Here is a 16,355-nt window from a genome sequence, read left to right as displayed (position 1 = left end):
AAAGGACAGGACGACTGCACCGTATTGAGGGAGGATGGATGGGGCCATGTATCGCGAGATCTTGGCCAACAACCTCCTTCCCTCAGTAAGAGCATTGAAGATGGTCGTGGCTGGGTCTTCCAGCATGACAACGACACGAAGCACACAGCCATGGCAACTAAGGAGGGCTCCGTAAGAAGCATCTCAAGGTCCTGGAGTGGCCTAGCCAGTCTCCAGACCTGAACCCAATAGAAAATCTTTGGAGGGAGCTGAAAGTCCGTATTGCCCAGCGACAGCCCCGAAACCTGAAGGATCTGGAGAAGATCTGTAGGGAGGAGTGGGCCAAAATCCCTGCTGCAGTGTGGCAAACCTAGTCAAGAACTACAGGGAACGTATGATCTCTGTAATTGCAAACAAAGGTTTCTGTACCAAATAGTAAGTTCTGCTTTTCTGATGTATTGGCTCTGACCTAACATAATCATATGTTGTGCTTTCACTGTAAATCATTTTTGAATCGGACACCATGCGAGAGATTAACAAGATGTTTATCTTTCATTTGCTGTATTGGACTTGTTAATGTGTGAAAGTTAAATATTTCTAAAAAAATATTTTTGAATTTCGCGCTGCCTTTTCAGTGGAATGTTGTGGGTGTTCCGCTAGCGGAACCCCGGGGCTAGAAAGGTTCATAAAAAAATAAATATGTAATTGTCTTAATTAATATTGTTTGGACCCCAKGAAGAGTAGCTGCTGGCAGCAGCTAATGGGGATCCTTAATAAATACAAATACATGTTTTTTAAGGGGGACTTGTGAAGAAAAAGTCCTGACTTCATCATACTGACTTTATATAACTATTATTTWGCATGCTACTCTTGGTAAAACTTCAGCGACTTTGACCACTTTTCTAACAACTTAGACAAAAAGTTAGAATGTATGACATCTTGGTCTACTTCCATGCTTTTCAAATCTGAATGCGGAATAAAAATATCTTATTCTGATAAAAAGTTACAGCTGTTTTCGAGCACAATTACTGACCACAACCACACTACTGACCACACAGCTACTGACCACACAACTACTGACCACAACAATATAACTACAGACCATATCTCCTGACCACAACTACAGACCACAGCCACACAACTAGCCACACAACTAACCACAAACACTGAACCACTAACCACAAACACTGAACCACACAACTACTTACCACAACTACTGACCACAACCGCACAGCTACTAACCACAAACACTGAACCACACAACTACTGCCCACAACTACTGACCACAACCGCACAGCTACTAACCACAAACACTGAACCACACAACTACTGACCACAACTACTGACCACAACCGCACAGCTACTAACCACAAACACTGAACCACACAACTACTGACCAAAACTACTGACCAAAACTACTGACCACAACTACTGTCCACAACCACACAACGACTGACCAAAACTACTGACCACCACTGAGCAAAGCTACTTACTACAATCACATGACTACTGATCACAAAAATCCTGAACCATACAATTAATGACTGCTGATCACAACTACTGACCACAACTACAGACCACAACCACACAGCTACTGACCTCAACTACAGACCACAACCACACAACTATTGACCACAACTACTGCTTTGGTCTGTGCTAGTTCTGGTCCAGCTCTGGTCCTGGGCATAGCTAGCTAGCACTGGTTTGCATTAGCTCTGGTCCAGCTCTGGTCTACACTATAAATGACAACTACTTAAGTTAACACAAATTAGCATATAATACCCACCAACAATAATTTTAGCTCTTGAACCGTTCATGCTAGAGATAACAAACCAACATTCACATGTTCAGGCTATCAACCAACAAATCAATCAATCAATCAATAAATATTTTMAACTACCTACTTTTKCAACTATAACCAGTCACCACCATTACTACTGCAGACACTACCACTACTATAACATATTTCAAAACCATTGATACTTTAAAACAAGCTAGTAAACAAACCATATTTTCTTCAGGAAACTTTCAACCTAAAGTACCTTTAGCCTAAAGAGTTTATTTATTAGATACAACTACAGCTAGCTATCATGCAAACCTATTCTACATCAGGGTTCCCCAACTGCCGGCTCATGGGCCGAATTTGGCTCGCGGGTGGTTTTATTTGGCCACCCATGTTTTCTGAGAAAAATATTTTAAAATGTTATTGTTGGGCATAAGACTAAAAACACCAGGAAATCAGATACAAATTATTTACATTTTGGAAATCTGTTCCCAAGTATTYCCACGCATAATAGAGAGACGTRTGTGATCGTATACAAATAATAATAAATCATAATAAATTAATGGATTTATATAGCACTTTTCTACCAACTGAGGTACTCAAAGCGCTTTACATAGTAGGGGGAAACTCATCTCATCCACCATCAATGAGCTGCACCCATCTCAGTGATGCACGGCAACATTTTTTGTGCCAGAACTCTCACCACACATCAGCTATCAAGTGGAGAGGTGAGGAGTCATATTAGGAATGAGGGGGATGATTAGGTGGCCATGATGGAATTTGGCCAGGTTGGGAATTTAACCATGACACTGGAGGTGAACACCCCTACTCTTACAATAAGCGGCATTGGAATTTTTTGAATGACCACAGAGAGTCAGGACACCCATCCGAAAGATGGCACCCTACGCAGGACAATGTACCCAAATGTAATCAAGGTATGAAAAATGTATTTTATTATGTTCTGGCCCCACCGACCCTCCGCTCAAGAAAGAATTGGCCCGTGGCTGAATCTAGTTCATGATCCCTTGCTCTATATAGTTCTTCAACTACCACAMAAATACTTTTAAGAAACGGTCACCACTAGATCCACCATTGTAGTGAAAGAATGAGAGAAGGTAATACTCGCGACTAGCAGTTTGCCCGGCTTTAGAGCACAGCATGATGACTCAACCACGATTTATGACATTGTTTGGATGGCAGCATCTGTCCGCTATCACAAGGATCAAACATACTGTCACGCCCTGACCTTAGAGATCCTTATTATTCTCTATGTTTGGTTAGGTCAGGGTGTGACTCGGGTGGGAAAGTCTATGTTTTCTATTTCTTTGTTTTTGGCCGCGTGTGGTTCCCAATCAGAGACAGCTGTCTATCGTTGTCTCTGATTGGGGATCATAAATAAGTTGTCATTTTCCTTTTGGGTTTTGTGGGATCTTGTTTTCTGTTTAGTGTTTTTTGCCTGACAGAACTGTGCGCTTTTGTTTTTTGACTTTGTTATTTTGTTTGGTGTCATCAATAAAAAGATGATGTCCGCCTACCACCCTGCACCATGGTCCGGTCATTCTACAAACGAGAGCCCTTACACATACCTTATCTGTGTGAATTTTGAGAAAGAGATGTTCCCACAGGAGTCCTTGGGTCACTGATGCCAGGGGAGGTGTGACGACTGATGAAAACTTGAAATTACTAAATTAATGTTACTGTGTGAATTAAATTGTCCTGTTTGTTTTGTTTCAAATAGCTTATAAAGAGCTACACATTTTCATATGTCTTATTGCTTGAGTGTTTTCTGGTTGATGTATTTTTTTGGACTGGATTGAAGGTGCATGTTGGATTATCAGGCACATTCATGATGTCTGGTCATAACCTTACAATTGAGATGATTAAATTATAAACTGCGTCGGTTGTTCCTGTTTTTACTAGCAAAGTGATAAGAAATGTTAATTCAGGTTGGGGGTGCTGTCCCACTTGAATTTGGTTAAAAGGGAAGTGAATTTKCTCGTACTTTGAGAACTACCAAGATCCTGTGTGTATCAGACACACATGTTTTTTCTCTTAGAAATTATTTTGAACTGAACACACATGTAACCACTTTAAATCTTAGTGTATTTACTCTGTGATGTTCTGTAATGAAGCATGTATTTCATGCACACTGTAATTCTTTGAGTGTCAATTATTTTGTGACTGATAAATTCTATTAGTTGAATTGAGTAAATGCATTCCTCGTTTTACAGAGTAATTCTTTGATTGACGATATATATGCATATMATTTAGTAGGTCTATTGATAGTTGTTAATTACAGTATACTCCCAAGTGGCGCAACGGTCTAAGACATCATGAATGCGTCACTACAGACCCTGGTTAGATCCTGGGCTGTATCACGGTCGTGATCGGAAGTCCCATAGGGCAGCGCACAATTGGCCCAGCGTCGTCCGGGTTAGGGGAGGGTTTGGCCGGGGTAGGCCGTCATTGTAATAAAGAATGTGTTCTTAACTGACTTGCCTAGTTAAAAAACTTCTTAGGGCTAGGCATCACGCTAGCTTTGAAACTGGAGGTCATGCAATTCAAATAAATAATCATAAAAATTATGGATATTAAACATGTAGGTATATACAAGCGTCTTATATCGGTTGAAAGCTTAGATTCTTGTTAATCTGTCACGTTCGTCGTAATGTGGAAGAGAGGAGGACCAAGGCGCAGCGTGATGTGAATTCATTAACGAAGAACACTGGAAAAACTTACAAAACAACAAAACGAATATGACGCTATTGATCAACAAGKGCAGACAACAAGCAACTAACATAGACAATCACCCACAAAACAAAACAGGCTACCTAAATATGGCTCCCAATCAGAGACAATGACAAACACCTGCCTCTGATTGAGAACCATATCAGGCCAAATGAAAACCCCACATAGAAACACAAAACATAGATAACCCACCCAACTCACGCCCTGACCAACTAAAACAAAGAAAATACAAAASAACTAGGGTCAGAACGTGAGTTGGGTGGGTTATCTATGTTTTGTGTTTCTATGTGGGGTTTTCGTTTAGGTATCAACCAGATTCTTTTTCCAATGGCTTCCTCAGTCTGTGACCAGGCTTTAGACATAGTTTCAGGCTTTTATTTTTGAAAAATTAGCGAGATGTTTCAAAAGAGGTCAGGTGTCCTCCGAATATTTCCTGCGAGCGAGAGAGGGGCACCCCATTTTCATTTTGTCTCTTAACGAATAGGTTATACTCCGGTTTAAATATTATCGATTTTGTTTGTTAAAGACAACCTGAGGTTTGATTATAAAAAACAGTTTAAATGTTTCTACGACCATTTCGGATACTTTTGGGGATTTGTCGAACGGAACACGGCTTTTGATTTTTCATCATAACGCGCAACACAAATGGCGTTTTTTTGTGATAAAAGTAATATTTATCTTACAAAAAGAACATTTGTTGTGTAACTGGGAGTCTCGTGAGTGGGAACACCATAAGATTATCAAAGGTAAGCGATTAATTTGATTGCTTTTCTTACTTTCGTGACCAAGCTAGCCAAGCTAATATAAGGCTAAACTGTTATAGCATTGAAAGCTACACTCACAAAAGCTTGGATTTCTTTCACTGTAAAATATATTTTCAAAATCTGACACGATAGGTGGATTAACAACAAGCTAAACTGTGTTTTGGTATATTTCACTTGTGATTGCATGATTATAAATATTTTTAGTAATATTTTTTAATCTGATACGTTTGGAAATTTCCATCTTCCTTTCAGGACCGGAATGAGGCTGTAGTTTTTTTCATCATAACGCGCAACACAAATGGTGTTTTTTTTGTGATAAAAGTAATATTTATCGAACAAAAAKAAGATTTGTTGTGTAACTGGGAGTCTCGTGAGTGGAAACGTCCGAAGATTATCTAAGGTAAACGATTAATTKTATTGCTTTTCACACTTTCGTGACCATGCTAATTTGGGGCTAGCTGATGTAGCATTGAAAGCTACACTCACAAAAGCTTGGATTTCTTTCGCTGTAAAATATATTTTACAAAATCTGACACCATAGGTGGATTAACAACAAGCTAAGCTGTGTTTTGGTATATTTCACTTGTGATTGCATGATTATAAATATTTYTAGTAATATTTTTGAATTTGGCGCCCTGCAATTCAGCGGTTGTTTAGGAAAGTGAACCCGTATTCRGTATCCGTAGATCAGAGAAGTTAAGTTTCAAAATGTGGAAAAAGTCAAGGGGTCCGAATACTTTCCGAAGGCACTGTATATGCATCTGTTGCTTACAGATACCTTTAAAAAAAGGTYGGGGCGTGGATCAGAAAACCAATCAATATCTGGTGTGACCACCATTTTCGTCATGCAGCGCRACACATCTCCTTCGCATAGAGTTGATCAGGCTGTTGATTGTGGCCAGTGTAATGTTGTCCCACTCTTCTTCAATGGCTGTGCGATTTTGTTGGATATTGATGGGAACTGGAACACGCTGTTGTACACGTCAATCCAGAGCATCCCAAACGTGCTGAATGGGTGCCATGTCTGGTGAGTATGCAGGTCATGGAAGACCTGGGACATTTTAAGCTTCTAGCAAATGTGTACAGATCCTTTTGTCATTGTGCCGTGCATCATCATGCTGAAACATGAGGTGATGGCAGCGGATGAATGGCTCGACAATGGGCCTCAGGATCTTGTCATGGGATCTCTGTGCATTCAAATGGCCATTGATAAATTGCAATTGTGGTCGTTGTCTGTAGCTTATGACTGCCCTGAACATTCTGTTCACAATGTTCACACTGGCAAACCGCACACTCACACCATGCCAAACAAGTTGTCTGCCATCTGCCCAGGACAGTTGAAACCAGGATTCATCCATGAAGAGCACACTTCTCCAGTGTGCCAGAGAATTGTCCCCAGTACAAGGTGCACCTGTGTAATGATCATGCTGTTTAATCAGCTTCTTGATATGCCACACCTGTCAGGTGGATGGATTATCTTGGCAAAGGAGAAGTGCTCACTAACAGGGATGTGCACAAACATTTAGAGAAATACGCTTTTTGTGCATATAGTACATTTCTGGGATCTTTTATTTCAGTCTCATGAAACATGGGACCAACACTTTACATGTTGCGTTTATATTGTATATACTTATATTCATCCACTGTGATTCACGTAATCCATACACCATGACATTATTGTGATAATGTAGCTAATGATGTTGATAATGACATCAAGCAAACAAGTGGAAAGGATGATGAAGGCTATGATGAAACGAGGTAAAGAGATAGAAGTTGGGTGTGCCATACTGTGATCTCTCTTTTGAAAAGAAACCGGAATACCACCTGATGTAGAGATCAAATGGCAGCTGCAGCCGGGTACCAACGCTCACGTCCTATCATATAGCGGGTGCAAATTGAATTGGTCTCTATGGTCTTGCTCTTATTCTCACTTTCTCTCTCACCACACACACACATGCGCTAACCGACACACGCATACAAACAGACATGAATACACACACACACGAACAGATTTCAATCGCTGCACTCACACACAAACAAACATGATGCCTGTAACCATGTAGGTGCGACATATTTATGTATGTCAGTCTGAGGACATTTAGAGTTCAAAAAAAAACTCAAAGATTCACATTCCTAGAAGCTAAACAACAATGGAATAAAACAAATCAAATTTTATTTGTCACTTACTTCGTACAACAGGTGTAGACTAACAGTGAAATACTTACTTATGGGCCCTTCCTAACGATGCAGCCAGAAAGAAAACAGAGAAATAAAAGAGAAGTAATAAAAGGGTCTAAACGAGGAAGCGGTGGAGAGGAAAAGAGTGATAGAGAGATACAGACAGAGAAAAAAACAACAGCTGATACTCAACACCAACATGAAGGGCTATGCACTCTGTATTTGTCTCTGTGAGCTTTGTTAGTATGCATGTGTGTTCATGTAGGAGTGTGTGTGTGTCAATGAGAACACTGAAAGCTTAAGGTCATGAAATAGGGAAGGGTACATCAGAAGACGATATCACTTTGATCCTAACACGGGGAATTGGAAATAAGTTGTGTGTGTGTGTGGTTCATTCATGAGATGGATGGCAGAGTAGATGAGTCAGCATACTGTCTATACGTCTGTTATGCATGGATGTGTGTGTTGTGTGCCCACACACACATACACATTGAAGTCGGAAGTTTACATACACTTAGGTTGGAGGTATTAAAACTAGTTTTTCAACCAAATCAAATCAAATTTCATTGGTCACATACACATGGTTAGCAGATGTTAATGCGAGTGTAGCGAAATGCTTGTGCTTCTATTTCCGACCATGCAGTAATATCTAACAAGTAATCTAACAATTTTACAACAACTACCTTATAGACACAAGTGTAAGGAATGAATAATAATATGTACATATAAATATATGGATGAGCGATGGCCGAACGGCATAGGCAAGATGCAGTAGATGGTATAGAGTACAGTATATACATATAAGATGAGTAATGTAGGGTATGTAAACATTATATAAAGTGGCCTTGTTTAAAGTGACTAGTGATACACTTATTACATCCACATTTTTATTATTAAAGTGGCAAAAACCACTTCACAAATGAATTGACCAGCCATGACCAGCCTTTCAAAGCACTTCATGGCTCCCGACGTGAGTGCTACGGGGCTGTAATCATTTAGGCAGGTTACCTTCGCTTCCTTGGGCACAGGGACTGTGGTGGTCTGCTTGAAACATGTAGGTATTACAGACTCGGTCAGGGAGAGGTTGAAAATGTCAGTGAAGACGCTTGCCAGTTGGTCCGCGCATGCTTTGAGTACATGTCCTTGTAATCCGTCTGGCCCTACGGCTTTGTGAATGTTGACCTGTTTAAAGGTCTTGCTCACATCGGCTACCGAGAGCGTTATCACTCAGTCATCCGGAACAGCTGGTGCTCTCATGCATGCTTCAGTGTTGCTTGCCTCGAAACGAGCATTAAAAGGCATTTAGCTTGTCTGGTAGGCTTGCGTCACTGGGCAGCTTGTGGCTGGGTTTCCCTTTGTAGTCCATAATAGTTTAAGTCCTGCCACATCCGATGTGCGTCAGAGCCAGTGTAGTAGGATTCAATMTTAAGCCTGTATTGACACTTTGTCTGTTTGATGGTCCGTCTGAGGGCGTAGAGGGATTTCTACTAAGCATCCGGATTAGTGTCCCGCTCCTTGAAAGCGGCAGCTCTAGCCTTTTGTTCGATGCGGATGTTGCCTGTAATTCATGACTTCTGGTTGGGATATGTACGTATGGTCACTGTGGGGACGATGTCGTCGATGAACTTGTTGATGAAGCCGATGACTGAGATGATATACTCCTCAATGCCATTGGATGAATACCAGAACATATACGGTCTGTGCTAGCAAAACAGTCCTGTAGCGCAGCGTCCGCGTCATCTGACCACTTCCGTATTGAGCGAGTCACTGGTACTTCCTGCTTTAGTTCTTGCGTGTAAGCAGGAATCAGGAGGATATAATTATGGTAAGATTTGACAAATGGAGGGCGAGGGAGAGCTTTGTATGCATCTCTGTGTGTGGCGTAAAGGTGATCAAGTTTTTTTCCCTCCGGTTGCACATGTAACATGGTGGTAGAAATTAGGTCAAACGGATTTAAGTTTGCCTGCAGAGCGCCGCTTCTGGATGAGCATTTTCTTGTTTGCTTATGGCCTTATACAGCTTGTTGAGTGCGGTCTTAGTGCCAGCATCGGTTTGTGATGGTAAATAGACGGCTACGGATAATATAGACGAGAACTCTCTTGATAGATAATGTGATCTACAGCTTATCATAAGGTACTCTACCTCAGGCGAGCAATACCTCAAGACTTCTTTAACCTCTCTAGGGTACGTGAGACGGGAGCGTCCCACCTCTTCAACAGCCAGTGAAACTGCAGGGCGCCAAATTCAAAAACAACAGAAATCCCATAATTAAAATTCTTCAAACATACATGTATTTTACACCATTTTAAAGATACACTTGTTGTAAATCCAGCCATAGTGTCCAATTTCAAAAAGGCTTTACGAAGAAAGCAAACCAAACGATTATGTTAGGTGAGTGCCTAMTCACAGAATAACACAGTCATGTTTCCAGCCAAAGAGAGGATTCACAAAAAGCAGAAATAGAGATAAAATTAATCACTAACCTTTGAGGATCTTTGAGGATCATCAGATGACACTCATAGGACTTCATGTTACACAATACATGTATGCTTTGTTCGGTAAAGTTCATATTTATATCCAAGAATCTGAGTTTACATTGGCGCCTTACGTTCAGAAGTCACAAAACATCCTTTGATTTTGCAGAGAGCCACATCAATTTACAGGAATACTCATAATAAACATTGCTAAAAGATACAACTGTTAAGCATGGAATTTTAGATGCACTTCTCCTTAATGCAACCGCTGTGTCARATTTCAAAAAAGCTTTACGAAAAAAGCAAACCATGCAATATTCTGAGTCGGTGCTCAGAGCCCAATCAAGACACAAATATAGCCGCCATATTATGTAGTCAACAGAAGTCAGAAGTAACATTATAAACATTCACTTACCTTTGATGATCTTCATCAGAATGCACTCCCAGGAATTCCAGTTCCACAATAAATGTTTGTTTTGTTCGATAATGTCCATCATTTATGTCCAAATTTGTCCTTGTTGTTCTAGCGTTCAGTACACTTTCCAAACTCACGATGCGCAGGCAGGTCCAGCGGAAAGTACGGACGAAAGTTAAAAAAGTTATATTACAGTCCGTAAAAACATGACAAACAAAGTATTGAATCAATCTTTAGGATGTTTTTTAACATAATTCTTCAATAATSTTCCAACCGGAGTATTCCTGTGTCTTCAGAATTGCGATGGAAGAGAGCTTGCTCTCACGTGAATGCGCATGGTCAGAGCTTGATCACCTCATGGCAGACCTAACTCATTCCTCTCTCATTCGGCCCCACTAAACAGTAGAGGCATCAGACAAGGTTCTAACGACTGTTGACATCTAGTGGAAGCCTTAGGAAGTGCAACATTACCAATATCCCACTGTATCTTCAATAGGAGCTGAGTTGAAAATCAACCAACCTCAGATTTCCCACTTCCTGGTTGGATTTTTTCTCAGGTTTTTGCCTGCCTGATGAGTTCTGTTATACTCACAGACATCATTCAAACAGTTTTAGAAACTTCAGAATGTTTTCTATCCAAATCAAACTAATAATATGCATATTCTAGCTTTTATGGCTTTGCAGCAGGCCGTTTACTCTGGGCATGCTTTTCATCCGGACGTGAAAATACTGCCCCCTATCCCAAAGAAGTTAATATTAGACATTGCACACCAGCTTTTATTTACAAATAGACACACACACACACCTGCTCCTCGTCTTACCAGACTTAGTTTCTCTGTCCTGCCAATACATGGAAAATCATGCCAGCTCTATATAATCCGTGTCGTCATTCAGCCACGACTCGGTGAAACATGAAATATTACAGTTTTGAATGTCCCGGTAGGATGGTCTCAATCGTATATCATCCGTTTTGTTTTCCAATGATTGCACGTTGGCCAATAGAACGGATGGTAGTGGAGGTTTACTCACTCGCCTACACATTCTCAGAAGGCAGCCCGGCCTCTGCCTTTTTTTTCTCCGTCTTCATGTAAATGACGGGGATTTGGTCCCGTTCCTGAGAAGGAAGTATATCCTTTGCGTCGTACTCGTTAAAAAAATGTTTTTGTCCAGTTCGAGGTGAGTAATCACTGTTCTGATGTCCAGAAGTGATTTTTGGTCATAAGATAGTGTAGCATCAACATTATGTACAAAATAAGTTACAAAAATAAATTACAAATAACGCAAAAAAAATGACTAAATAGTGCAGTTGGTTAGGAGCCCGCAAAACGGCAGCCATCCGCTCCTCGCCATTAGTCTTATATATATCCCAGGACAAATTAACTAGAAACAGTAAGCTAGCTAGCTAAATTGCCAAAAATGTTTAATACTTTTCGACCTGTCCCCAAATTAATACAGTTGGTTCAGAGTTTGTTTTGATATTTCAACCTGAGTGTCCTGATCGCGTCTATATGGGTGGACAAAATCAACATGCGCATGCGGGTAAAATGTCTTTGCCATTATTCTAATAATAGATTTTTTTGGTTTTGTTGCTTTACATATTGTCCAGTAAATACATTTCATTGGCTACCAAATTATTCTCCTTATTTCATAATTTGAAATGGTTGTATTGTATTTTAATCTGAAACCTCTCCCTCAGCTGAGAGTAGAAAACAGGAAGCAATCAGCATCAAATCCCTGGAGGAGATCAGGCAGGAGAAGTCCCAGGGACAGGCTCAAGGTCAAGGGGAGCACTGTCTCCCTTCAGTCCCTGACACAATCACCTCCACCAAGGCCCCAAAGAGAAGTGTCAATGCCATACCTGCAACCAGTTTCAAACCTGCAACCAGAGATCCTCCACGCCAAGAGGAAGCTGGAGGAGGACCTGCAGCAGGGCCAGGGCCCCAGCTTCAGGAAGGCCAAGCAGCAGGCTGTGGAAGCAGCTCCAGGTAACTCCCAGGCCTGGGGACACACCCACCCAGACAAGCCCAGGTGGGTGGCCCCTCCTGTCAGAGGAGTGAAGGTGAAAACCCTGGAGGAGATCCGCAGTGAGAAGGCAGCCAGGATGCAGGCCCATGAACAGGAGGCGTCCAACGGGAAAAGGCCAGGCTCTGCCTCCGACTCTGGTGAGGGAGGCGCCAAGAAGCCCTGCATACTGTGCATCAACAAACCAGCTTCTTGTAATTTTTGCGCTATGGTCAAAAACAAATTATTTTACATGTGCTTCTAATTGTTCATAGCAATTTACAATGTAAGGTGTCCTGACCACTAGCTGTAGTTTTGTATAGTTGTAAGACATACAATAATACATTTCCTCCCTGGCAGCTGGTAGAACTACCACCCAGAAGACATCTGAGGTGACAGAGAAGCCAGCTGTCTGCTGCTGTTGCTACTGAGGGAAGACTGCTATACCTCCTATCATGTGTCCTTCTCTCTGAATAGTTTAGATCCAAATAAGTAGTTCTGCTCTGAATGTTTGGTTAATTACTGAATATCTCTGTGGTCCTGTTGTCACTAGGCCAGCTCTGCTAGGAGTGATGCTGCATCTGGTGCCAGCCTGAAGGTGAAGACCTTCGAGGAGAGCATGCGTAAGAAGAGGCTCTACAGGCTACAGCTGCAGGAAGAGCAGGCCTCCTCCACCAGCCAATCAGAGGGCTCCGCCATGGCTGAATCTGCCCAGAAACAGGCCACAGGCTCCGCCCTCCAGGAGGAGAAGAGTATGACCTCCGTCATATTGAGGGTCTTCCCCGTTGCCGCCTCCTCGCCCCTCTTACCCCACACTATCACCCTGGAGGTACTCTCCCAGGCACCCAAGGCCCCCCTTTGCCAGTGCATCACTCTCAAACCCAAGGAGGCCTCCCCTGTACTCTATGCCACTGCCTTTCCGCAGCAGGGATCTCCACTGAGGCAGGCCGAGGCAGACCCCCACTCCCTCAGCTCCAGGAGCTCCAGCGCTGTCCCAGGTAAGAGGATGAGAAGCTCCCTGGGAGGTGCCAGTGCCCCTAAGCAGGCTGCCTTAGCAGCAGCAGCAGACTCCCCTGGACCCTCTATGGATGAGGATCTGGTTGAGAAGGCTCAAGATGGATCCCAAAAGAAATCTCCTGGGCAAGCTACTAAAGGTACAGTACATGTCTGCAGAGAAAAGGCTCTCAAAGCTCTCTCACTTGTTTAACAATCCTGTTTTATGCTAACAATCCCGAACATCAGAACAGAGCATTGGAAAAAAAAAAATATTACTCAGGTCACTGGTCTTGGAATTCCCTCCAAGCTAACCTGGTGTCCCTAGAGAGTTCATAGATATTTGGACAGTGACACAATTTTCATAATTTTGTCTCTGTACGCCACCACAATGGATTTCAAAGGAAATAATCAAGATGTGCTTTAAGTGTAGGCTTTCATCTTTAATTTAAGGGTTTTTTCAAAATTATTGTGTGAACAGTGTAGGAATTACAACCATTTTTATACACGGCCCCCCAATTTTAGGGGCTTAAAAGTAATTGGACAAACTAATATAATCATAAATTAAATTCTGAGTTTTAATACTTGGTTGAAATCCTTTGCAACCAAAGGATGTCATGTCTGGTTGATGTCATGTGCCTGTTTGTCTGAAACGTACAGTACCAGTCAAAAGTTTGGACACACCTACTCATTCAAGGTTTTTCTTAATTTTTACTATTTTCTACATTGTAACATAATAGTGAAGACATCAAAACTATGAAATAACACATATGGAATCATGTAGTAACCCAAAAAGTGTTAAACAGATCAAAATAATTTTATATTTGAGATTCTTCAAAGTAGATACACCATCCCATCTGGTTTGCGCTTAGTGGGACTATCATTTGTTTTTCAAAAGGACAATGACTCAACACACCTCCAGGCTGTGTAAGGGCTATTTCACCAAAAAAGGAGAGTGATGGATTGCTGCATCAGATGACCTGGCCTCCACAATGACCGAACATCAACTCAATTGAAAATCAGCCAACAAGGGCTCAGCATATGTGGGAACTCCTTCAAGACGGTTGGAAAAGCATTCCAGGTGAAGCTGGTTGAGAGAATGCCAAGAGTGTGCAAAGCTGTCATCAAGGCAAAGGGTGGCTACTTTGAAGAATCTAAAATCTAAAATATATGTTGATATGTTTAACACTTTTTTGGGTTACTACATTATTCCATGTGTAATTTCATAGTTTTGATTTCTCCACTATTATTCTACAATGTAGAAAATAGTAAAAATAAAGCAAAAGCCTTTAATGTAAGTAAGCTTTTTTAAGTAAGCATTTCTAGGTAAGGTCAACACTTGTTGTATTTGGCACATGTGACAAATAAAGTTTGATTTGAATGTGTAGGTGTGTCCAAACGTTTGACTGGTACTGTATGTGTTGATGCTTCTGTCTTGGTCCAGGTTTGTCTTAAAAATATATATTTTTATTAACGAGACTAACCTTGTTAAATATAAAGAAATTAAATATTACATAATTGTTTGGTTGCTAAGCAACCATGTTGTGTTTGAACTGATGAAGCCACTCTGTCAGATGTTGCTGGCGCAAGTCACATTTCTCCAACTAAATGCATACTGGAGTTTCAACCACAACTTGTGGGCTTTGATTTTAAACATCAAAATACTAGTGATTGCCTAGCAAACATCAACATGTTTGTTTTTAAAAAGCTAATTCTAAATTGAGGTTCCACATGTTGTCATTGTTATGGCTCAATGTTATGTTAACGAAAGCCCAGATTGTTTTACCTGACAGAGCAGAAACAGACTGGCACCCAGGATATATGCAGCAAAGTTAATATAAAAAACATAAATCTGACTTTTGATTACTTGATATTGATATTTGTACTGCACTGTTGAGGAGAGCTTGCAAGTAAGCATGTCATTGAAGATCTCCGCAGCAGTCAACAGCACACCCCTCAACATCGCCTCTGCAGTACAGGAGGAACTACTGCAGGAGCCGCCCTGCAAGCAGAAAGAGGTAGGTCTCAATGCTTGCTCGCTCTCTCAGCGTAGGGAATCCATAGGGATTTGTGTAGTGATTTGTGATATTATGGAGAAGCATTAGTAATACCCATATAATTATACAATTTGTAATTTGTATAGGATCTCTATGGTAAAACCACTGTTATTATAACTTGTTGATAACATTGTGCTCTCTCCAGGTGTCCTCTCCCTCCTCCAGGGTCAGGGCCCAGATGAGCCTTGTGGTTCCCAGGAGTCCTCTCTCTAGCCCTGTGGTGATGTCTCACTCTGCCATGGAAGCCCCTTCCGCCAGCTCCTCCTCCGCCATGGATGAATTTGACGAGCTAATGAACAAGTTCTTAGGCTACTATCATGAGTTCAACTGTGAGCTGGACCCCGGCAAGGGATTTAACAAACTCCTGTTGGAGCTGAATGAGGTGATCAACAGCTAGACTGACCACCTAATACATGTTACACCATTCACAACCTTGGTCCATTGACCTAGAGTAACTCCTATGCTCATCACCTGATATTCCGTTCACGACCTTGAACCAACCCTTGTTCGAGAGTAAAGCCTAAGTTCATCTCCACCAGTAGGATTTCAAATGACCACCAGACCAACCACCAGAACCAAACACCAGTTGAACTTCAACCTACCACGAGTGCAACTTGCAGGGCGTTACCCTATCACTACCATAGAGGAGGGTTTATTTGACTTCTYATCGAATGTATTTGGGAGGAAATTATGTTTTTATGTAACTGAAGATCCCCAACCACCTCCATGGTCTATCTACCCATGCCATCTGAGTAGAGACTGGGTTTGCTATAATATGTCAGGAGGGGACTTATTTTCTGTTCTTTTTTTCTGTTTTCTATTTCTTCAAATAAAAAAACACATTGTATTTGATGTTTTTATATTTTAAAAATCTGAACTTTTTTCATTGAAAAACAATAATTTATGTATTTTAATATCTGCACATTTTTTGATTATTTGATGACACTAATTAAATACTTGTGT

The 16,355-nt window shown here is 41.2% G+C and overlaps 1 pseudogene; it reads left to right on the top strand.

Annotated features, from left to right (window-relative positions):
• Nucleotides 1-13,549, top strand: part of LOC139028440 (zinc finger CCCH domain-containing protein 11A-like) — a 19,680-nt pseudogene extending 6,131 nt beyond the window's left edge.
• Nucleotides 13,550-16,355: the final 2,806 nt, after the last annotated feature.

The sequence above is a fragment of the Salvelinus sp. IW2-2015 genome, linkage group LG11 (genome assembly GCF_002910315.2).
Source record: "Salvelinus sp. IW2-2015 linkage group LG11, ASM291031v2, whole genome shotgun sequence".
Lineage (NCBI taxonomy): Eukaryota > Metazoa > Chordata > Actinopteri > Salmoniformes > Salmonidae > Salvelinus > Salvelinus sp. IW2-2015.
This window is presented reverse-complemented; position numbering and strand designations above follow the sequence as displayed.